Here is a 25,005-nt window from a genome sequence, read left to right on the forward strand (position 1 = left end):
GGCTTGGATTGAGAATGCGGGCTCGGATTGAGAATGCGGGCTCGGATTGAGAATGCGGGCTCGGATTGAGAATGCGGGCTCGGATTGAGTGTGCGGGCTCTGATTGAGTGTGCAGGCTCGGATTGAGAATGCAGGCTCGGATTGAGAATGCGGGCTCGGATTGAGTGTGCGGGCTCTGATTGAGTGTGCAGGCTCTGATTGAGTGTGCAGGCTCGGATTGAGAATGCGGGCTCGGATTGAGTGTGCGGGCTCTGATTGAGTGTGCAGGCTCGGATTGAGAATGCAGGCTCGGATTGAGAATGCGGGCTCGGATTGAGTGTGCGGGCTCTGATTGAGTGTGCGGGCTCTGATTGAGTGTGCGGGCTCTGATTGAGAGTGCGGGCTCTGATTGAGTGTGCAGGCTCTGATTGAGTGTGCAGGCTCGGATTGAGAATGCGGGCTCGGATTGAGTGTGCGGGCTCTGATTGAGTGTGCAGGCTCGGATTGAGAATGCAGGCTCGGATTGAGAATGCGGGCTCGGATTGAGTGTGCGGGCTCTGATTGAGTGTGCGGGCTCTGATTGAGAGTGCGGGCTCTGATTGAGTGTGCGGGCTCTGATTGAGTGTGCGGGCTCTGATTGAGAATGCGGGCTCTGATTGAGAGTGCGGGCTCGGATTGAGAGTGCGGGCTCGGATTGAGAGTGTGGGCTCGGATTGAGAGTGTGGGCTCGGATTGAGTGTGCGGGCTCGGATTGAGAATGCGGGCTCGGATTGAGAATGCGGGCTCGGATTGAGAGTGTGGGCTCGGATTCAGTGTGTGATGTAATTCAGAGTACAGGGTGCGAGGGTTGAGGGTGTGGGGCCTCTGGTTGAGGCTGTGGGGGCTCTGATTGAGGCTGTGGGGGCTCTGATTGAGCGCGTGGGCTCTGATTGAGTGTGCAGGCTCGGATTGAGAATGCGGGCTCGGATTGAGTGTGCGGGCTCTGATTGAGTGTGTGGGCTCGGATTGAGAATGCGGGCTCGGATTGAGTGTGTGGGCTCGGATTGAGTGTGCGGGCTTGGATTGAGAATGCGGGCTCGGATTGAGTGTGCGGGCTCTGATTGAGTGTGCGGGCTTGGATTGAGAATGCGGGCTCGGATTGAGAATGCGGGCTCGGATTGAGAATGCGGGCTCGGATTGAGAATGCGGGCTCGGATTGAGAATGCGGGCTCGGATTGAGAATGCGGGCTCGGATTGAGTGTGCGGGCTCTGATTGAGAATGCGGGCTCGGATTGAGAATGCGGGCTCGGATTGAGAATGCGGGCTCGGATTGAGAGTGCGGGCTCGGATTGAGAATGCGGGCTCGGATTGAGTGTGCGGGCTCGGATTGAGAGTGCGGGCTCGGATTGAGAATGCGAGCTCGGATTGAGAATGCGGGCTCGGATTGAGTGTGCGGGCTCTGATTGAGTGTGCGGGCTCTGATTGAGTGTGCAGGCTCGGATTGAGAATGCGGGCTCGGATTGAGAATGCGAGCTCGGATTGAGTGTGCGGGCTCGGATTGAGAATGCGGGCTCGGATTGAGAATGCGGGCTCGGATTGAGAATGCGGGCTCGGATTGAGTGTGCGGGCTCTGATTGAGTGTGCAGGCTCGGATTGAGAATGCGGGCTCGGATTGAGAATGCGGGCTCGGATTGAGAATGCGGGCTCGGATTGAGAATGCGGGCTCGGATTGAGTGTGCGGGCTCTGATTGAGTGTGCGGGCTCTGATTGAGTGTGCGGGCTCGGATTGAGAATGCAGGCTCAGATTGAGAATGCAGGCTCGGATTGAGAGTGCGGGCTCTGATTGAGTGTGCGGGCTCTGATTGAGTGTGTGGGCTCGGATTGAGAATGCAGGCTCGGATTGAGAATGCAGGCTCGGATTGAGAGTGCAGGCTCGGATTGAGAATGCGGGCTCGGATTGAGAATGCGGGCTCAGATTGAGAATGCAGGCTCGGATTGAGAGTGCGGGCTCGGATTGAGAATGCGGGCTCGGATTGAGAATGCAGGCTCGGATTGAGAATGCGGGCTCAGATTGAGAATGCGGGCTCGGATTGAGAATGCAGGCTCGGATTGAGAATGCGGGCTCAGATTGAGAATGCAGGCTCGGATTGAGAATGCGGGCTCAGATTGAGAATGCGGGCTCGGATTGAGAATGCGGGCTCGGATTGAGAGTGCGGGCTCGGATTGAGAATGCGGGCTCGGATTGAGAGTGTGGGCTCAGATTGAGAATGTGGGCTCGGATTGAGAGTGTGGGCTCGGATTGAGAGTGTGGGCTCGGATTGAGAGTGCGGGCTCTGATTCAGTGTGTGATGTAATTCAGAGTACAGGGTGTGCTGTAATTTATTCAGTTTCATTATTTATTCTTTTAAATCATGTGGGCACCGCTAGCAAAGCTACAGTTGTTTTGCACCTCTAATTGCCCTGTCGGAGCACAGTTGAACCTGAACATCATGTTGTTGGTCTGATGTCACCTGGAGATTAGACCAGGCGCAGACGGCAGATTTTGTTTCATGGAGGCGATGGCCTACTGGTATTATTGCTGGGCTATTAATCCAGAAACTGAGCTCATGTTCTGGGGACCCAGGTTTGAATCCCGCCACGGGATTGTCGATTGTTGGAAAATCTCATCTGGCTCACTGATGTTCTTTAGGGAAGGAAATCTGCTGTCTTTACCTGGTCTGGCCTACATGTGACTCCAGAGCCACAACAATGTGGTTGATTCTCAACTGCCCTCAGGCAACTAGGGATGGGCAATAAATGCTGGCCCAGCCAGCGACGCCCATGTCCCTTGATTGAAAAAATAGACAAACACATAACTATTTCTGTGGTTTATTGTTCAGAGTGTGTGCTCTTGCTTTGAGTGTGAACTCCAGTTCAGTGCACACACCAACTACCAGTCTGTACACTACAGGAGCGCAGGCTCTGAGTGAGAGTGTGGGCTCTGATTCACAATGTGAGCTCTGGTTCAGAGTGCGGGCTGTGATCTAGAGTGTGGACACTAACTCTACAAGGAAACAATATTTAAGGCTGAGTGTCTAATTCTGTACCTAACTTTTGTTCAGGGCAACGCTTTGATTGATTGTTGGGTGCTTGTTCAGACTGCGATCTTCGATTCAGAGTGCGGGCTCTGGTTCAGAGTGCGGGCTCTGGTTCAGAGTGCGGGCTCTGGTTCAGAGTGCGGGCTCCTATTCACAGTGTGAGCTCTAACTTTGTGAGTAAACGCTGTCTCATAGTGAACATCTAATACTGTGTGTGAGTTTAATTAAGAGCACCAGTTTCAATTGAGTGTGAAACAGAAACAGAAGCAGGAGTAGGCCATTTGACCCTTTGAGCCTGCTCTGTCATTCATTTTGATCATGGTTGATAATCAAATTCAACATCCTGATCCCCCCTTCCCCTCCATATCCTTCCCTCCCTTTAGACCCTAGAGTTATATCTAATTTCTTCCTGAAATCAAAGTTTCATTACATTCATTGGTAGTGAATTTCACACATTTACCACTCTCTGGGTGAAGAAATTTCTCCTCATCTCCGTTCTAAAAGGTTTATCCCTTATCCTCAAACTGTGACCCTAGTTCTGGACTCCCCCACTATCGGGAAGATTCTTTCTGAATCTACCCTGTCTAACCCTGTTGGAATTTTAGAAGTTTCTATGAGATCCTCTCTCACTCTTCTAAACTCCAGTGAATATAACCCTAACCGATGTAGCCTCCCCTCATATGACAAATCTGCCATCCCAGGTATCTGCTTGGTAAACCTTCGCTGTACTCCCTCTATAGCAAGGGCATCCTTCCTCAGATAAGGGCACCAAAACTGAACAAAATGCTCCAGATGTGATCTCACCAGTGCCCTATACAATTGCAGTAAAACATCTCCATTCCTATACTCAAATCCACTTGCAATGAAGGCCAACAAACCATTTGACTTCCTTAGTGCCTGCTGTGCCTGTGCACTTACTTTCAGCAACTGATGCATGAGGATGCCAAGATCTCACTGAGTATCCACCACTCTCAATTTACACCCATTCAAGTAATAACCTGTCTTCACATCACACTTATCCACATTATACTGCATTTGCCTTGCGTCTGCCCACACACTCAGCCTGTCCAAGTCATGGGTGCTTATTCAGACTGCATGCTCTGATCCAGATTGTGGGCTGTTGTTGGTGGGGGACCCGAGGTGACCGCTACTGCCTAAACTTCAGACAAGCCGAGACTCAGGAAGCCAGTGTCTCTGTAACATTATTTAAACCAGTGGCTGCCAGGAGTTCATCAAAGGGTTAAGTAGCTCTGTCATAAAGCAGCAAAACCTCTCCAATGAATCTAACCTCTCCAGTCAAAAGCAGATCAATTATAGTTTTTTTCTTACCAATCATTTCCACCTTTCAGTAACTTTAAATCAATCATCTTCAGGATACATAAATCGACAATAATACTTTTCAAATAATACTTTAGCCAATCATATTCCACCCCTCAACGTAATGGTATTTTACTAGTCCATGAAATCCAGAAGTTGATTCCTGTCTTGGCTGCCTCCATAACCTGGTCACCTAGTAACCTAAGACAGTCAGCCCAGAGTTCAAATAAACGTTCTCACAGGTTCCGATAAAGGTGACTTTCTAACCAGACTACCTCGTGACACCATGTCTGGGCACCAGTCCATCTTGTCTGGACGCTGAATAAACCCTATTTACGAAATATGATTTTCTGTATGTTCCTTACATCTGAAACTTTACTGATAAACTTGCATATTTCCAATGCCCAAATAGTCTCTCAACATATGGCTGTGCCCTCATGACTTTTACGATGATGCCTTGCAGTACAATGCTTTCTGACTGAAGTGAACAATGTTCCTTAAAGTCAATGTTTCTTGAAGTCAATAATACATTCAAAATATCAGCGATGTGTTTTACAATCAAAATCACTTGTTGAATCATTTAATGCATCTCACATGTGTTAATTGATTTTGTTAGGTCATAAACTTATTTTACAAGTCATTTAACTGAATGCTGCTAGTTATGTCAGTGCCTTAATGTCTACTCATTTAAAAATCGTACCACCCCATTAGGGGTTCCACTTATAGTTCTGATTCAGAGTGCGGGCTCTGACTGAGAGTGCGGGCTCCGATCGAGAGCGCGGGCTCCGATCGAGGGCGCGGGCTCCGATCGAGGGCACGGGCTCCGATCGAGAGCGCGGGCACCGATCGAGAGCGTGGGCACCGATCGAGAGCGTGGGCTCCGATCGAGAGTGTGCGCTCTGATTCAGAGTTTGAGCTCAAATTCAGAATATGGGAATTAATTCTGAGTGAGTGCTCTAACTCAGATTGATCACTCTATTAATCACGCACTGAATTAAAGCCCCAACTCTAAATCAGAGCCCACACTCTGAATTCGAGCTCCCACTCTGAATCAGAGCCCACACCCTCAATCAGAGTCCACACCCTGAATTAGAGCGCAGATCTTGAATTTATGTCCACATTCCAAATTTGAGTTCACACTTTGAATTTCAGCCTTCATCCAAATAAATATATTGCCTAGAATTTTCTTTATCTCTTTTTATATTGTTTCATTGCATTAGCATCCTTTTGTAACTGTTCCACATTATTATCAATTGATTAGTGTGTTTGTTGTTTCATCTTGCAGTGTGTAGTAATTTATTGATGACCTGGCAGTTGGTCTACTTTGCAATGGTGTTTTTACTGATTCTCTTAATAAATTTGACTTGATATGTCTGAGGAATGTTTTTTCATCCCCTCTTCTTCACGCAGTATTAAGGGTAGTAAATGACTGGATGAAATCATCTGGTTTTGTGCAGATAAAAATGCATCAGAAGTGACCTCATAGTCCACAGAAGCCTGTTCAGGGATGGCCTTTTGTGTCTCGAAGTTTGTGGGTCAGCTATTTTTAAAAGAAAAACTTTCATTGCTCACTTCCTCCCATTGTTGTTTTGTGTCAATTTACATGTTATGGGCCTGGTAAAGTAATCCTCTCATGGCACGCTGGCACAGCGTTTAGAACTGCTGTCTCACAGCGCCAGAGACCCAGGTTCGATTCCCAGCTTGGGTCACTGTCTGTGTGGAATCTGCAGTTTCTCCCTGTGTCTGCGTGGGTTTGCTCCAGGTGCTCCGGTTTCCTCCCACAGTCCAAAGATGTGCAGGTTAGGTGGATTGGCCATGCTAAATTGTTCCTTAGCATCAGGACAATTAGCAAGGTAAATATATGATTATGGTCGGTGCAAAACTCTATGGGCTGAATGGGCTCCTTCTGCACTGTAGGAATTCTATGATGCTGTTATATGAATCTTATTCTCTTATGGCTTTCAGCCTAATGGAGGGGTGATAAATACTGAGTAATGAATACTTCTCATTCTGCTTCTCTGTGAGTTCAAATACCCCATTTGTCATCCAGATACCTGTAACAACACACCTGAGCCTGGGACACTTTTTTAAATACACTGTCTTCCCACTCTGCTAAGTGTATGATTTTTCCACTACTGAGGCAAATCTCTGATCTTTAGCTGTGCCTTTGATTTTGAAATAAAAATTCATTTTTGAATACAAAGAATTGTTTGTCAACTTTAAGTGTAAGTTACACAATTATGGTTTCATCTGGGAAAATGTATCAAAGATATTTCAAACAGCCGGAATATCACTGATTTTTTCCATGATTGTGCACATACTTTCAAAGTCGATTGAAAAAGTACGGCATTGGGTGTTGGTGGTCAATGAGTTAACTAACTCTATAAAGCAGTGTCTGCCTTTAATGCATCGTTAATCTTCTGTGCTAAAAGGTTACAGCCATGCCTCATTAAAGCAGCGGTGATCATCTGAGGAGGTGCACGATAGAGGTTTATAGCATGAAAACAGGTCCTTCTCCCCAACTTGTCCATGCCACCCTTATTTTTTTAAAACCCCTAAACTAATCCCAATTGTCCGCATTTGACCCATATCCCTCTATATCCAGTATACCCATGTAACTATCTAAATGCTTTTTAAAAGAGAAAATTGCACCTGCCTGCACCACTACCTCTGGCAGCTTATTCCAGACACTCACCACCCTCTGTGTGAAAAAGATGCCCCTCTGGACACTTCTGTATCTCTCTCTTCTCACCTTAAACTTATGCCCTCTAGTTTTAGACTCCCCTACCTTTGGGAAAAATATATATTGACTTTCTACCTTGTCTATGCCCCTCATTATTTTATAGATTTCTATAAGATCATCCCTCAGCCTCCTATGCTCCAGAGAAAAGTCTCAGTCTGTTCAGCCTCTCCTTATAACTCAATCCATCAAGTCCCGATAGCATCCTAGGAAATATTTTCTGCACTCTTTCTATAATAAGGTGACCAGAATTGCACACAGTATTCCAAATGTGGCCTTACCAATGTCTTGTACAACTTCAACAGGACGTCCCAACTCCTGTGTTCAACGTTCTGACCAATGAAACCAAGCATGCTGAATGCCTTTTTCACCACTCTGCCCACCTGTGACTCCACTTTCAAGGAGCTATGAACATGTACCCCTAGATCTCTTTGTTCTGTAATGCTCCCCAATGCCCTACCATTAATTGAGTAAGTCCTGCCCTGATTCAATCTGCCAAAATACATCATCTTGGATTTGTCTAAATTAAACCCCATCCGCCCACTGGCCTCAGAGAGGTGGGGATAAAAAGAAACATAGAAGATAAGAGCAGGAGGAGGGCATTTGGCCCTTCCAGTGTGCTCTGCCATCATTACAATCATGGCTGATTGTCCAACTCAATAGCCTAATCCTGCTTTCTTCCCATAACCTTTGATCCCATTCGCTCCAAGTGCTATATCCAGCTGCCTCTTGAATACGTTCAATGCTTTAACATCAACTACTTCCTGCAGTAATGAATTCTACAGGCTCACCACTGTGAAAAAATGTCTCTTCATCACTGTCCTAAATGGTCCACCCAGAATCCTCAGACTTTGACCCTGGTTCTGGAATCCCCCACCACTGGGAACATCCTCCCTGCGTCTACCCTGTCTTGTCCTGTTAGAATTTTATAAGTCTCAATGAGATCCCCCCATCATTCATCTGAACTCCAGTGATAACAATCCTAACCTAGTCAATCTCTCTTCATACATCAGTCCCACCATCCCTAGAATCAGCCTGGTAAACCTTCACTGTACTTGAACTACACACTATACTCTAGGTGTGGCCTCAGCAAGGTCCTGTATAATTGCAACAACACATCCCTGCTCCTGTACTCCAAACCTCTTGCAGTGAGGTCCAACATATCATTTGATGGATCACTGCACTGAGAATCATTTATGAGTTAAACCATACTTAATCAGATGATCCACTAGATGCTATAGGGTTAATTTGAGAATTCCTTATTTTGCACTCATGGACCTTTTAAGTAATTAAACACTCAATATCCCTTGATGCCTTTCTCATCACTCACTTTACACAGCAGTATCATGGGGAAAGAAGCTTGAAATTAGCAAAACAAGACCAAAAGAATGCTGTCATGAGCTAGTTGCTGGTAATTATTTTTTCAATAGTGGATTCAGGTGTGAGACACATTCCCAATGAGTTACTTATTGCCAAGTGGCTGGGAGTTACCTTTTGGAAACACATTTTGGGATATTTATTTACAATGAACACAAATGTCATATTTATAGATTCCAAGTTAAAATATCTAATTGTAGACACAGTTATTTTGAGAAAAGTGCTATCGTCTCCATGTAAAAAGGGATGGCTTTAAACAAGGCCCAACACAGGGACAGCAGGTAATGTGACCAGACAGCTGTGTCAGAATTGAAAAGGAATCATTAAAAATCAAAAAGAAAAGTCCTGGTAATCAATGGATATTCCTCACAAAATCTCAAGCAGAGAAGTTAATCTCTGCAGTTGCACCTCTATTCAAGTGTGTGAGCTGTATTTAATTGTGTTTTCAACTTTAATGTGTGTTCAAATTCAGTGCCTTTCGTGGTTGTGCCCTTTTGCAGAGTGCGTGTCCTCTATTTGAGTGCGCCTCCTCTATGTTGCTGTGTGCTCTGTTTCAGTGTGTGCGTGTGCTTTTATTTGCATGTGTGTTCCTTTTGTTTATGAGTTATAGAGATCTACAGTGCAGAAAAAGACTCTTCAACCCACCGAGTCTGTGCCAGTCAAAAACAAACTACTTAACTATTCTACTCCCATTTTCCAGCACTTATCCCATAGTCTTGTATGCATTGGCATTGCAAGTGCACATGTAAAATGTTTTAAATGTTATGAGGGTCTCTGCCTCTATCACCCTTTCAGGCAGTGAGTTCCATACTCCCAACACCCACTGGGCAAAAAGCTTTTTCGCCCCCCACCCTCCTGTCCTGAAATCTACGCCCCGTGGTCATTGATCCCTCCACCAAGGGGGAAAGTTTCTTCCTGTCTACTCCATCCATGTCCCTCATAATTTTATACGTCTCAATCATATCCCCCCCCCCCCCCCCCCCAAGACTCCTCTGCTCCAATGAAAACAACACCAGTCCAATCAAATCTCTCTTCATAACTAAAACTCTCTAGCCTAGGCAACATCCTGATAAATCTCCCACAAACTCTTTCCAATGCTATCACATCTTTCCCATACTGTGGGTTCCAAAACTGCAATGCTCTAGCTCTAGTTTTAAATTGTCCCAGCGTAACCTCCCAGCTCTTAAACTTTTGGCCTTGGCTAATTAAAGCAAGTATACCATATGTCTTCTTAACCACTTTATCCAACTCTCCTACTACCTTAAATGACCAGCGTAGATGCACACAAAGGCCCTCTTTGTTCTCAGTGTTGAGTGTGTGTGCTCTATTTGCATGTCTTTTATTCAATCATGAGACATGGGCATCACTGGTTAGCCGGTATTAAAAGCCCATTCCTCGTTGCCCTTGAGAAGGTGGGGGTGAGCTGCCTTCTTGAATCACTGCAGTCCACGTGCTGTGGGTTGATCCACAATATCATGCGTTGATCCAGTGACTGTGAAGGAACGGCGATATGTTTCCAAGTCAGGATGGTGAGTGGCTTGGAGGGGATCTTGCAAGTGGTGGTGTTCCCATGTATCTGCTGTCCTTGTCCTTCTAGATGGAAGTGGATGTGTGTTTGGAAGATGCTGTCTAAGAATCTTTGGTGAATTTCTGCAGTGCATCTTGTAGATAGTACACACTGGTGCAACTGATGTCAGTGGTGGAAATTAGAACATAAGAACTAGGAGCAGGAGTAGGCCATTTAGCCCCTCAAGCCTGCTGTGCCATTCAATAAGATCATGACTGATCCTTTCGTGAACTCAGCTCCACTTATCCGCCCACTCACCATAACCCTTAATTCCTTTACTGTTCGGAAATTGATCTATCCTTGCCTTAAAAACATTCAATGAGGTAGCCTCAACTGCTTCATTGGGCAGGGAATTCCACGGATTCACAACCCTTTGTGTGAAGAAGTTCCTCAACTCAGTCCTAAATCTACTTCCCCTTATTTTGAGGCTACACCCCCTATTTCTAATTTCACCCACCAATGGAAACAACTTCCCTGCTTCTATCTTATCTATTTCTTTCATAATCTTATATGTTTCCATAAGATCTCCCCTCATTCTTCTGAATTCCAATGAGTATAGCCCCAGTCTACTCAGTTTCTCCTCATAAGCCAACCATCTCAACTCTGGAATCAACCTAGTGAATCTCCTCTGCACCCCCTCCAGTGCCAGTATATCCCTTTCTCAAGTAAGGAGACCAAAACTGTACACAGTACTCCAGGTGTGGTCTCACAGCACCTTATACAGCTGCAACATAACCTCGCTGTTTTTAACCTCCATTCCTCTAGCAATGAAGGACAAAATTCCATTTGCCTTCTTCATTACCTGCTGTACCTGCGAAACAACTCCTTGTGATTCTTGCACAAGGACACCCAGGTCCCTCTGCACAGCAGCATGCTGCAATTTTTTACCATTTAAATAATAGTCCATTTTGCTGTTATTCCTACCAGAATGGATGACCTCACATTTACTAACATTGTACTCCAGACCCTCGGCCACTCACTTAGACTATCTTTATCTTTTGCAGACTTTCTGCATCTTCTGCACACTTTGCTCTGCCACTCATCTTAGTGTCATCAGTGAATTTTTACACACTACACTTGGTCCCCAACTCCAAATCGCCTATATAAATCGTATACAATTGCGGTCCCAACACTGATCCCTGAGGCACATCACGAGTCACTGATCACCAACCAGAAAAACACCCATTTACCTCCACTCTTTGTTTTCTGTTAGTTAACCAATCCTGTATCCTTGCTAATACATTACCTGTAACATTGTGCACCATTATCTTATGCAGCAGTCTTCGGTGCGGCACCTTGTCAAATGCCTTCTAGAAATCCACATACACCACATCCACAGGTGCCCCATTGTCCAATGCACATGTAATGTTCTCAAAGAATTCCACCAAATTAATCAAACACAACCTGCCCTTCATGAACCCTGAATGTTTGAAGATGTGATACCAACAAAGTGGGCTGCTATGTCCTGGATGGTGTCAAACTTCTTGAGTGTTGTCGTAGCTGGACCCATCCAGACAAGTGGAGAGCATTCCATCACACTCCTGATTTGTGCCTTGTAGATGGTGGAGTTTGGGGAATCAGGAGGTAAAATTATTTGCTGCAGTATTCCTAGTCTCTGACCTGTTGTAGCCACTATGTTTAAGTGGTGAGTCCAGTTGTGTGTCTGGTCAATGGTAACCCCAGGGACAATGACAGTGAGGAATTCAGTGATGGCAACACCATTGAATGTAAAGGGGCAGTGGTTAGAGTGTCTCTTATTGGTGATGTTCATTACCTGGCATTTGTGTGTGCCCTACCTGAGTTCTGTCTCAGTGCATGCTCCTTTAAAGTTCTTTAAAGTTTTTTGAGTTCTATTTCAGTGCACACATTCCAATTTCATTGTATTGCTCTGTTTTAGTGTGTGTTGTTAGGGAGCAGATTAGAAACTCCACTGTATGTTATAGAGTTAGTGTTGAACACAACTTTTTTTTGATTTTGGCATTAGGTCAGCATGAGGAATTTCACTCCAGGTGTGATTTGATTGATCCACAAGGAAGGTTTTATTAAATAAACTTTATTTAACAACACAGTTAAAATACAACTGAAGTTATCAGCATAACTTTTACAAATTGAAATGTTTAAACATGACAAGGTGTAATTCTTGACAACTAGCTCTTTGCAGGTCAAATGTTACCAGAATTCCCACAAACGTACTTCCTTCTTCAGATTCCATTGGCGCAAAAAACAGGGTTGCTTATGTTTCCAGCTTTTTAACCCCTCAGAAAAGGTACAGAAAGGCATCTGTCTTCTGCCCCCCATACAGCAGCCTCCAGAGAAAGATCCATCCCCAAACAGCAGAACTTCATAGACGGAGACTCATTTTGTGACAGATTCCAGTCTCCAAAACAAGAAAGGGACAGAGGCATACAGAGAGATTCTTCTCTCTGAAGATTTTCCAAGCAGCGACTGAGCTTATTTCTCTGTGTAAGCCTAGTCCCACCCAATCATAAGATTTTTCCTGTCAAACAACTGAATCAAGCCCTACTCTGAAAAAAAACTCAGGACAAAACACTAGAATAATTAAACTGCGTTATCACAGGTTAAAACAAACATTCCAGCAATTACGATCAGTTATGCTTCTGCAGAATCAACATGCAGGCTGCCGGTAATAAACAAATTGGCAACAATAATAGAACTAACTGCAAAAACAAATCCAGCACAAGAAACATGACACAAATGCATTTCCTAAAGGAGCAGTGTCATCACAGTGTGTCCTATTTCAGTATGCGCGCTAGTCAGTGTGAGTGCTGTATTTCAGTCCATGTTGTATTCCAGTGCATGTGCTCCAGTCCAGTGCATGCAGATATTGTCACAGTTCTTTCTAATTCAATGAGTGTTCTACCTGAGAGCGCGTGCTCCATCTCGGGGCGCGTGCTCCATCTCGGATTAGGCTTTGATTAGTTCAATTGAAGTGTAAAGTCATATGGTTGGGTCCAACTAGGCTTTCACAGAGAACTCAAGGCATTTGATTTTTGAGATCTTTAGAGAGAGGTTGTTTTCTCTCTATCTCTTGCTCTGTTTAAAGGGGAGACTGGAATCTGCCACAAAATAAGTCTCTTTCTCTGGAAGTTTTTGCATTTGAAGACAAGTGTCTGTCTGGATCACACTCCAGTGGTGTTTAAAGGCGAGAAATTTAGTACCCACGTCAGCACCTTTTGTTTTCTCTGCTAACCAGTTCTAGAGAAGGGATTTATGTCTATGAGGGGATACTGCTAAATTTTTAAAAAGTGATTGTTATTTAAGAACACACTAAGAATATAACAATAGCAATTAGCTTAACTTTAACCAATTAAAATACTTAAACATGACAAAGTATTATTCTTAACAGCTAGCTATCTCTAGGGTCGCACAGTGGCATAAGGGTGGCACGATGGCATAGTAGTTAGCATTCTGCTTCACAGCTCTAGGAACCCAGGTTCGATTCCCAGCTTGGGTCACTGCCTGTGTGGAATCTGCACGTTCTCCCTGTGTCTGCATGGGTTTCCTCTGGGTGCTCCAGTTTTCTCTCTGTCTGAAAGACGTGCTGGTTATGTGCATTGGCCATGCTAAATTGTCCCCCAGTGTACCCGAACAGGTGCAGGAGTGTGGCCGCTAGGGGAATTTCACAGTAACTTCATTACGGTGTTACTGTAAGCTTACTTGTGACTAATAAATAAATAAATAAACTTTTCACCTGAAGTAAACTATCTTTAGTATCTCCAGGTAGTAAAGGCAAAGTAGATCTTGCAAAGGTGATCTCCTGTAAACCACCTCCTGGAAATCATCCCAAGGGACTTCTTCCACACCCAGGAAAACTTTAGCCACTGAAAGAACCATCATTCCACAATGCATTCCCTATTTAAACCAACCAAATGCAAAACCTGAAAGCACAAATTTTCAGAACTTACTGGGTGGGCATTCTCCACCGCACTGTGCCAGTCGAGCAGCATAGTGGGGCAGGAAATATGAGTGAGAGGTGGAGTGAATGTGTGATCTATTTCGGAGAGCACGCTCCTATTTTGGAATGGGCGTTCTATTCCCAAGTGGAGTGTGCGCTCTATTCCTGAGTGTGTGTGTTCAATTTCGGTCCATATGGTTTTGTGTTCACCTTTTTTAGATTGCAGTGCTATTTAAATTTTTTATTCTTTTTTTGATCTATTTTAGTGCCTATCCTATTCACTGTTTCATGGTGAATTCCATCTCAGTGTGTGTGTGCTCTATTTAATTGTGTGTGTTCTAATCTAATTTTGGGCTACATTAATCTGTGTTCTATTTCAATGAGGGTGTTCTATTTCACAATTATGTTCTATTTTAGATTGTGATCCATTTCAGCATTGTTATGTATGTAGACATTCTTGAAGAGAATGGGTCAGTTGACCCAAGAGTCAAGCATGACCTTGGGTGGAATTTCCCTGGGTAGTCTGGTGCTGACTGTGCTAGGAGAAAGATGTAATAAACTGTTCCGTTAATTAATTATTACTGACCTCATGGTCATTAGTAGTCGGTGGTGTTGTGACCCAGGTCAGAAACTTAAAGTTAGCGTAGATCCTAAGTTTGATTTTAGTATGATCAGGTTTTCCAAAGAACAAAGAAAATGACAGCACAGTAACAGGCCCTTTGGCCCTCCAAGCCTGCACCGATCATACTGCCTGTCTGAACTAAAACCCCCTACCCTTCTGGGGACCATATCCCTCTATTCCCATCCTATTCATGGAATGAATCCAGATATGACTCAAGTAATCCACTGGGAAGCTTTTATCAAACAAAATTTATTTAAGAACACAGTTAAAATTTAATAAAAAGCTTTGGCATAACCTTTGCCAAATGGAAGATTCAAATATAATACAGTATAAACATTAACAGGTAGCTATCTATGTTGTTCCAAGTCAAGAACCATCCTAGAGGCTACCCTCTTCAGTCTTGGCACAAAAACATATATGCTCATGTGATGCTGGGTTTTGCAGCTTTTTAAACACCTGTGATTTGGTCCTTTGACTGTTGAATAAAACCTCTGAGGTTTCCATGTCTTGGAACTTTGCCAAAAGCCTCTGGAAAGAGACAAACAGAAACAGACTGCCTTCTTCCACCAGGTCCTGGCAGAAACTAAAACAAAATTAAAACTCCAACTCCAGAGTAAGCAGAAAAGCATTGTTGTTTCTCTTCACTTCAGGCTACCACTGAAATGCGAAAATAAAAGCTGGACTTTTCTCTGGAGCATTGGTGTCCTGAGCCACATGACTCTAACTGTCAATCAAGTTCCACTCAGCAATCCCAGAGATCATTAAAAATGCCTGTATTAGTCCAGATTAAAAATAAACATGATATCCATCATAATGCAATGAAAGGACGCCAGCTACCGACATCTCAGTGCCAATAACATGATAGGAGCTGCTTAAAAACCCAACAAAGAAACATGATTAAAATATATTTCTTAAAGGCACAGTATCATCATAGTGCTATTGTCGCTGGACTAGTAATCCAGAGGCCCTGGGCAATAGTTTGGGATTTGGGATCAAATCCCACCATAGCAGATGCTGAAATATGAATTCAAACAACCTGGAATTAAAAGCCTAATAATTGTTAGAATGTAACCAGTGACAATTTTGTATTGGATGTAATGTGACCAATGGGAACAATATGTAAGGGTCAGCTGACCCAGTAAAACGTGGAACCAATCACAGAGTGATGTAATAATCAACTGACCAGCTGATTCATGATAAATGAGGAACTATGTAGAATTGTGGTGAGCTTGGAGTGGCCCAAGGCAAGGCACCAAATTTGGAGCAGAGATATTTCTTTATTAAACCCTTTCTTTGATTTACAAGTTGGATAAGTTTTGTTGGATTTTCATGAGCTGCATTTTGAAGAGTTCCTTCCAAAGAAACAATGATAACTGTGAAATCATTCTCAATTTTTGCAAAAACCCATCTGGTTCACTCATGTCCTTTCGGGAAGGAAATCTGCGTTCCTTAGCCTGGTCTGACCTACATGTGGCTCCAGAGCCACAGCAATGTGGTTGACTCTTAAATGCCCTCAGGCAAAGGGAATAAATGCTGGCTGGCCAGCGTTGCCCACATCCCATCAAAGGGCCTGTTCCTGTGCTATACGTTTCTTTGTTCTTTGAATTAAAACAAAATCAGACCTCTAAACATAAAAATTGGTGACTGGGTGAAGCCACAGCCTACAGATGGCATATCACCGTCAAATTTTAGGAAATGGAGGTACATTGATATTGCCATTCTGGGCTCTGAACATGAGGGGAATCATTGAGGTGCTGAGGTTGTCACGTGGACCGCATTCAACACCGGAGAGGTACTGACCGGAAAGGCTGAAGGCAGTGGTCGCCTGGGGACTCAAGCGACAGTCAAGAGACCAGGTATAGGAGATGTATCTCTACACCGAGAGCACCAAGACCATTGGGTGGGAAGTGGCTGTGAAGGGTCTTGGACGAAAAGCAATGGGAAGAACAGAAGAGACAGTCTTATTATTATTAATGACACAATGTTAATGTCAATGATATTGACACAATGATTAGAACACATAGTGAAATATTACACGCACTGAAATAGAACACACAGAAATTGAACACACGCTGAAATAGAAGACACAGTGACACAGAACACGCACTGAAATAGAACACGCACTGAAATAGAACACGCACTGAAATAGAACACGCACTGAAATAGAACACACTCTGAAATAGAACACACACTGAAATAGAACACGCACTGAAATAGAACACGCACTGAAATAGAACACGCGCTGAAATAGAACACGCACTGAAATAGAACATGCACTGAAATAGAACACGCACTGAAATAGAACACACGCTGAAATAGAACACACGCTGAAATAGAACACACGCTGAAGTAGAACACACGCTGAAGTAGAACACACGCTGAAATAGAACACACGCTGAAATAGAACACACGCTGAAATAGAACACACGCTGAGACAGAACACACGCTGAAGTAGAACACACGCTGAAGTAGAACACACGCTGAAGTAGAACACACGCTGAAATAGAACACACGCTGAAATAGAACACACGCTGAGACAGAACACACGCTGAAGTAGAACACACGCTGAAATAGAACACACGCTGAAATAGAACACGCACTGAAATAGAACACGCACTGAAATAGAACACACTCTGAAATAGAACACACACTGAAATAGAACACGCACTGAAATAGAACACGCACTGAAATAGAACACGCGCTGAAATAGAACATGCACTGAAATAGAACACGCACTGAAATAGAACACACGCTGAAATAGAACACACGCTGAAATAGAACACACGCTGAAGTAGAACACACGCTGAAGTAGAACACACGCTGAAATAGAACACACGCTGAAATAGAACACACGCTGAAATAGAACACACGCTGAGACAGAACACACGCTGAAGTAGAACACACGCTGAAATAGAACACACGCTGAAATAGAACACACGCTGAAGTAGAACACACGCTGAAGTAGAACACACGCTGAAATAGAACACACGCTGAAATAGAACACACGCTGAAATAGAACACACGCTGAGACAGAACACACGCTGAAGTAGAACACACGCTGAAATAGAACACACGCTGAAATAGAACACACGCTGAAATAGAACACACGCTGAAATAGAACACACGCTGAGACAGAACACACACTGAAATAGAACACACACTGAAATAGAACACACTCTGAAATAGAACACACACTGAAATAGAACACGCACTGAAATAGAACACGCACTGAAATAGAACACGCGCTGAAATAGAACACGCACTGAAATAGAACATGCACTGAAATAGAACACGCACTGAAATAGAACACACGCTGAAATAGAACACACGCTGAAATAGAACACACATTGAAATAGAACACACACTGAAATAGAACACACACTGAGATAGAACACACACTGAAATAGAACACACTCTGAAATAGAACACACTCTGAAATAGAACACACACTGAAATAGAACACACTCTGAAATAGAACACACACTGAAATAGAACACACTCTGAAATAGAACACACACTGAAATAGAACACACACTGAAATAGAACACACACTGAAATAGAACACACACTGAAATAGAACACACACTGAAATAGAACACACTCTGAAATAGAACACACACTGAAATAGAACACACACTGAAATAGAACACACACTGAAATAGAACACACTCTGAAATAGAACACACACTGAAATAGAACACACTCTGAAATAGAACACACACTGAAATAGAACACACACTGAAATAGAACACACGCTGAAATAGAACACACGCTGAAATAGAACACACGCTGAAATAGAACACACGCTGAAATAGAACACACTCTGAAATAGAAGACACAGTGATACAGAACACACACTGAAATAGAACACACACTGAAATAGAACACACACTGAAATAGAACACACACTGAAATAGAAGACACAGTGACACAGAACACACACTGAAATAGAACACGCGCTGAAATAGAACACACACTGAAATAGAACACACGCTGAAATAGAACACACACTGAAATAGAACACACACTGAAACAGAAGACACAGTGACACAGAACACACGCTGAAATAGAACACACACTGAAATAGAACACACACTGAAATAGAACACACGCTGAAATAGAACACACTCTGAAATAGAAGACACAGTGACACAGAACACACACTGAAATAGAACACACACTGAAATAGAACACACACTGAAATAGAAGACACAGTGACACAGAACACACACTGAAATAGAACACGCGCTGAAATAGAACACACGCTGAGATAGAACACACACTGAGATAGAACACACACTGAGATAGAACACACACTGAGATAGAACACGCATTGAAATAGAACACGCACTGAAATTGAACACGCAGTGGAATTGAACACACACTAAACCAGAGCACACAGTGAATTAGAACATACATTGAAATAGAACACACACTGTAATAGAACACACACTGAAGTAGAACACACACTGAAATATTACACGCAGTGAAATAGAACACACACTGAAATAAAATACACACACTGAACACATTGACGAAGGAAGAGCAGTGGACGTGGTTTACGTGACTTCAGCAAGGTTTTTGATAAGGTCCCCCATGCAAGACTTCTTGAGAAGGTGAGAGGGCGTGTGTTCCAAGGGGCTGTTGCCTTGTGGATCCCGAACTGGCTTGCCTGCAGAAGGCAGAGAGTGGTTGTGGATGGGTCTTTTTCTGCATGGAGGTCGGTCACCAGTGGAGTGCCCCAGGGATCTGTTCTAGGACCCTTGCTGTTTGTCAGTTTCATAAATGACCTGGATGGGGAAGTGGAGGGATGGGTTAGTAAGTTCGCCGACAGTATGAAGGTTGGTGGTGTTGTGGATAGTCTGGAGGGATGTCAGAAGTTGCAGTGTGACATAGATAGGATGCAAGTCTGGGCGGAGAAGTGGCAGATGGACTTCAACGCGGATAAATGTGTAGTGGTCCATTTTGGCAGGACCAACGGGATGCAGGAGTACAATATCAAGGGTAGGAGTCTTAGTTGGGTTGAAGAGCAGAAGGATCTGGGGGTCCAGGTCCATAGGATTCTTAAATCGGCCTCGCGGGTGGAGGATGTGGTCGAGAAGGTGTATGGCGTACAAGCCTTCATTAATGGAGGGACTGAGTTTAGGAGTCAGGAGGTAATGCTGCAACTTTATAAGACCCTTGTCAGACCCCACTTGGAGTACTGTGCACAGTTCTGGTCGCCTCACTACAGGAAGGATGTGGAAGCTATTGAGAGGGTGCAGAGGAGATTTACAAGGATGTTGCCTGGATTGGGAGGCATGCCTTGTGAAGATAGGTTGAGGGAGCTAGGTCGCTTCTCCCTGGAGAGACGAAGGTTGAGAGGCGACCTGATAGAGGTTTATAAGATGTTGAGAGGAATAGATAGGGTGGATTCTCAGAGGCTATTTCCCCGGGTTGAAATGGTCGCTACGAGAGGACACAGGTTCAAGGTGCTGGAAAGCAAGTACAGAGATGTTAGGGGAAAGTTTTTCACTCAGAGGGTGGTGAGTGAGTGGAATCGGCTGCCATCGGTGGTGGTAGAGGCGAACTCGCTGGGGTCTTTTAAAAGACTTCTGGCTGACTATATGGGATCTAATGGCATTGGAAGTTACAGATAGTTCTGTGGCCTGGTAGGTATAGATGTGATCGGCGCAACTTGTGGGCCGAAGGGCCTGTTTATGCTGTAGCATTCTATGCTCTATGTTCTAAAACACATATTGAAATAGAACACACACTGAGATAGAACACACACTGTAATATAACACGTAATGAATTGGAACGCACGCTAAAATATTACGTGCAGTGAAATAGAACACACGCTGAATTAGAAAGCACACTGAAATAGAACACACACTGAAATAGAACACACACTGAAATAGAACACACACTGAAATAGAACACACACTGAAATAGAACACGCACTGAAATAGAACACACACTGCAATGGAACACACACTGAGATAGAACACACGCTGAGATAGAACACACGCTGAAATAGAACACACACTGAGATAGAACACACGCTGAGATAGAACACACGCTGAAATAGGACACACACTGAAATAGAACACACACTGAAATAGAGCACACACCGAGATAGAACACACACTGAAATAGAATACACACTGCAATAGAACACACAATGCAATAGAACACACACTGCAATAGAACCCACACTGAAATAGAACAGACACTGAAATAGAACAGACACTGAGATAGAACAGACACTGAAATAGAACAGACACTGAAATAGAACACACACTGAGATAGAACACACACTGAAATAGAACACACACTGCAATAGAACACACACTGCAATAGAACACACAATGCAATAGAACACACACTGAGATAGAACACGCACTGCAATAGAACACGCACTGCAATAGAACACACAATGTATTAGAACAAACATGAAAACAAAGAAGAAAGGAGAAAGAAAATTACAGCACAAGAACAGGCCCTTTGGACTCCAAGCCTGCACTGATCATCATGCCTGACTGAACTTAACCCCCCTTCCCTTCTTGGGAACATATCTCTGTATTCCCAACTCACTCATTTTTTTGTCAAGACTCCTCTGAAAATTCACCATTGTATTGGTTTCCACTAGGTCCCTTGGCAGCGAGTTCCAGGCACCCACCATCTTCTGTGTAAAAAAACGTGCCTCATACATCTCCTTTAAACCCTGCCCCTTGCACTTTAAACCTATGTCTCCTAGAAATTGACTCTTCCATCCTGGGAAAAAGCTTCTGACTATCCACTCTGTTCATGCCCCTCATAATCTTGTAGACTCCTATCAGGTTGATTCATCTTAAGTCAGGAGCTCATCCAAGGAGCTTGAAGGCACACCCATTGCCATACTTGACTAGGCTGAAGGTGGAGGCTGAACTGGAACATCTGTTGAGCATGGGGTACTGGGAGCATTCTCAACCAGAGCATGGGCCACGCCAATTGTGCCAGTTTTGAAGACTGACGACATAGCGAGAATCTGTGGGGTTTTTAAGGTAACTGTAAACCCAGCACTGTGTGCAGACTTGTACCCACTTCCTTGATCAAGGAACTATTTAGTGGATTGGCAGGAGGGAAGAAATTTTCAAAGATGGATTTATCTCAAGACTACCTTCAAATGGGAGTTGCAGAAAAGTTGCAAACTACCCTGTACAAACGGCCAGGCCAAAACGCTTGTCCAGACCTTAAAACAGGCTCTGAGGTTTTCCCAAGGGGAGGGGGCCCTGGAAGGTGAGTGTATCAATTCTTAAGCGCATATCACAACACATCTCATGCAAAGACCTCAGTTTCCCAAGTGTCATTAACGTTTGTCCAAAGATTGAGGACCACCTCTGACTTGATGCATTCAGAGCAGACATGAGATGTGGCAACAAGGAATCAAGAAGGGCAGATGGCCCGAAAAGAGGGAAAGACAAGGAAGTTCAGAGACGAAGAAATTATGCTGGCGAGTCGGGGGAGAATGGGATCATAGTGGGGGGAGAATGGGTTCCTGCACAGTTGCGGCCCAAGCAGGACAGGTGTCATACACTGTTCAGATGCAGGAAAAATGGGTCTGGGGAATACACGTAGGTCAGCTGGTGGTTGTTCCTCAATAAAGCAGGATGTTTACGGGAATGGAAGGAAAAACTTTCTGTCCTCCCTGACACGGGATTGTTGCAAGAGGAGGCTGGGGAACTGATTGTGTGTCCTTGAAACTGAGGGAGCTCTGACCAGACAGGAAACATCGGCAGAAGCCACTGATGACAGTAACCAAATTAGAGAGAAAGATTGAGAGAGAGAGCTTCAGAAATGTGGGGAAGAACACCAGAGAGCCAGATGGCAACGAGATGATCATCCAGGAAGCATTGTCCTCAAGATAGACAACCTTGTAATTGACGTTCACATTGCTTTTCACATTTTTATGTTTTATATACAGTTGAATTCTGTATTTATATAAGTGTGTTAAAATGTACATGTGTTATATGTGGGGGTTCGAAGTCGGAGAGATGGAGTGTTATGTATTTTGGTGCATGCCCCTTTAAAAAAATGGGTCAGGTGATCTGGGACATCAAGCCCCAACTTGGGTGGAAATTGAATGGGCAGTCTGGTGCTGACAGTGCGAGGAGAAAGACTGTGTAATAAACTGTTCCATTACTTTATTATTACTGACCTCATTCGTAGTCCTTTCTTAGTCTTCAATAAAAGACATCTAAACATGAATGGTGTGTGCTCTATTTCAGTCTTGTACTACTTAAGTGTGTGAGTTCTCATTTAGTTTTGTTCTATTTCTGTGTGTGTTCTATCTCAGTGTGTGTTCTATCTCGGTGTGTGTTCTATTTCAGTGTGTGTTCTATCTCGGTGTGTGATCTATCTCGGTGTGTGTTCTATCTCGGTGTGTGTTCTATTTCAGTGTGTGTTCTATTTCAGTGTGTGTTCTATTTCGGTGTGTGTTCTATCTCAGTGTGTGTTCTATTTCGGTGTGTGTTCTATTTCGGTGCGTGTTCTATCTCAGTGCGTGTTCAATTTCAGTGCGTGTTCTATCTCAGTGCGTGTTCTATCTCAGCGTGTGTCCCATTTCAGCGCGTGTCCTATTTCAGTGCTGTTCTGTTTCAGTATGCCCTCTGTTTCAGTGTGTGCTGTGCTTCAGTGTATGTGTGCTTGATTTCCATATCTGTTTTATCTCTGTGTGTTTTATTTCAGTGTTTTTTTTTCATTCGAGGGATGTGGGCATCGTTGGGTAGGCCCACATTTATTGCTAATTCCCACGGGTATTAAGAATCAACCATGGTGCTATGGACCTGGAGTCATATGCAAGCCTCACCAGGTAAGGATGACCAATTTCTTTCCCGAAAGGGTACAAGTGAACCCGATGGGTTTTTGATGAGATTCAACAATTATTTCATGACCATCGTTTGGCTGTTAATTCCAGATTTTTATTGAATTCAAATTTCACCTTCTGCCATGGTTAGATTTGAACCCACGTCGCCATAACAATGTCCCTGGGACCCTGGATTTCTAGCCCATCAAGAGTACCATGATGCCACTGCTTCTCTGATTGTGCCCTATTTCCGTGTGTGTCTTTTAGCTTAACATCCTGACAATTAAGAAGGAGGCCATTTGGCCCATCAGGTGTGCACAGACTCTCCGAAAGAGCATCTTACCCAAGCTACATTCCACACCAAACCACTCCCCCAACCCCCCGCATCCCTGTAATTGTATAACCATTTGTCATGGCTAATCCACCCAACCGGCACATCTTTGGACTGTGGGAGGAAACCGGAGCACTCGGATAAGATCGTGCGCAGACACGGGGAGAATGTGCAAACTCCACACAGAGGGTCGTGCGTGGCTGGAGTCTAACCTGGAATACTGGATGTGAGGCAGCACAGTGAACCACTCTGCCACTGTGTTGCCCATATCAGTAGTTTAGACTATTCTTTGTTCTTTTTCAGTTACATTTCATTCTGTGTTTTTTTTTGGTACGTGTTCTATTTTGGTGTGCATGATAGACTTCATTGTTGTCCACATTATAGGGAGGATATGATTGCATTGGAGGGGTACAAAGGGGACTCACCAGGATGTTGCCTGGGATGTAACACTTGTGAAGTGAGCCTGGATAGGCTTGGCTTGTTTTCATTGGAGCAAACAAAATTGAGGTGTGACCTGATCAAAGTGTACAAGATTATGAGGGGCATGGACAGAATGCATCGGGAGCATCTTTTCCTCCTTTAGTTAAAAGGGCAGTCACAAGGGGACACAAGTTCAAGGTGAACGTGGAGGGGGATGTGAGGAAAACCTTTTTTACCCAGCGAATGGCGATGTTATGGAATGCGTTGCCTGGTAGGGTGGTGGAACTGGGATGCCTCACATCCTTTAAAATATACCCGGATGCGCACTTGGCAAGTCATAACATTCAAGACCATGGGCCAAGCGCTGGTTAATGGGGTTAGGTGGGTAGGTCCACATGACAGTGTGGATCGACAGGCAGAAGGAACTCTTCTGCAATGTGTCATTCTGTCAGTGGGTGTTCCCTATCAGTGGATGCAGGATGCTCAATTTAAGTGCATGTTCTCGATTTCTATTTTGATTGCGTGAGTTCTACTTGCGAATCAGTGTATGTTGTATTTTATTGTGTGAAATCGAAATCTAATTTCGAATATGTGTGTCCTGTATTTCAGTGTGTGTTCTATTTCAGTGTGTGTTCTACTTCAGTGTGTGTTCTATTTCAGTGTGTGTTCTATTTCAGTGTGTGTTCTATTTCAGTGTGTGTTCTATTTCAGTGTGTGTTCTATTTCAGTGTGTGTTCTATTTCAGAGTGTGTTCTATTTCAGTGTGTGTTCTACTTCAGTGTGTGTTCTACTTCAGAGTGTGTTCTACTTCAGAGTGTGTTCTATTTCAGTGTGTGTTCTATTTCAGTGTGTG

General features: G+C 44.0%; 1 protein-coding gene across 1 annotated transcript in view; it reads left to right on the top strand.

Annotated features, from left to right (window-relative positions):
• LOC145358968 (sodium channel protein type 1 subunit alpha-like) overlaps window positions 1-25,005 on the top strand; it is a 512,173-nt gene that overhangs the window by 177,492 nt on the left and 309,676 nt on the right. The window contains exon 4 of the mRNA XM_080213322.1: window positions 23,284-23,407. The gene's annotated coding sequence lies outside the window, so the exon portion shown is untranslated. The remainder of the gene's footprint in view (window positions 1-23,283; window positions 23,408-25,005) is intronic.

Source organism: Carcharhinus amblyrhynchos, chromosome 2 (genome assembly GCF_965287045.1).
Source record: "Carcharhinus amblyrhynchos chromosome 2, sCarAmb.v2.hapA, whole genome shotgun sequence".
NCBI lineage: Eukaryota > Metazoa > Chordata > Chondrichthyes > Carcharhiniformes > Carcharhinidae > Carcharhinus > Carcharhinus amblyrhynchos.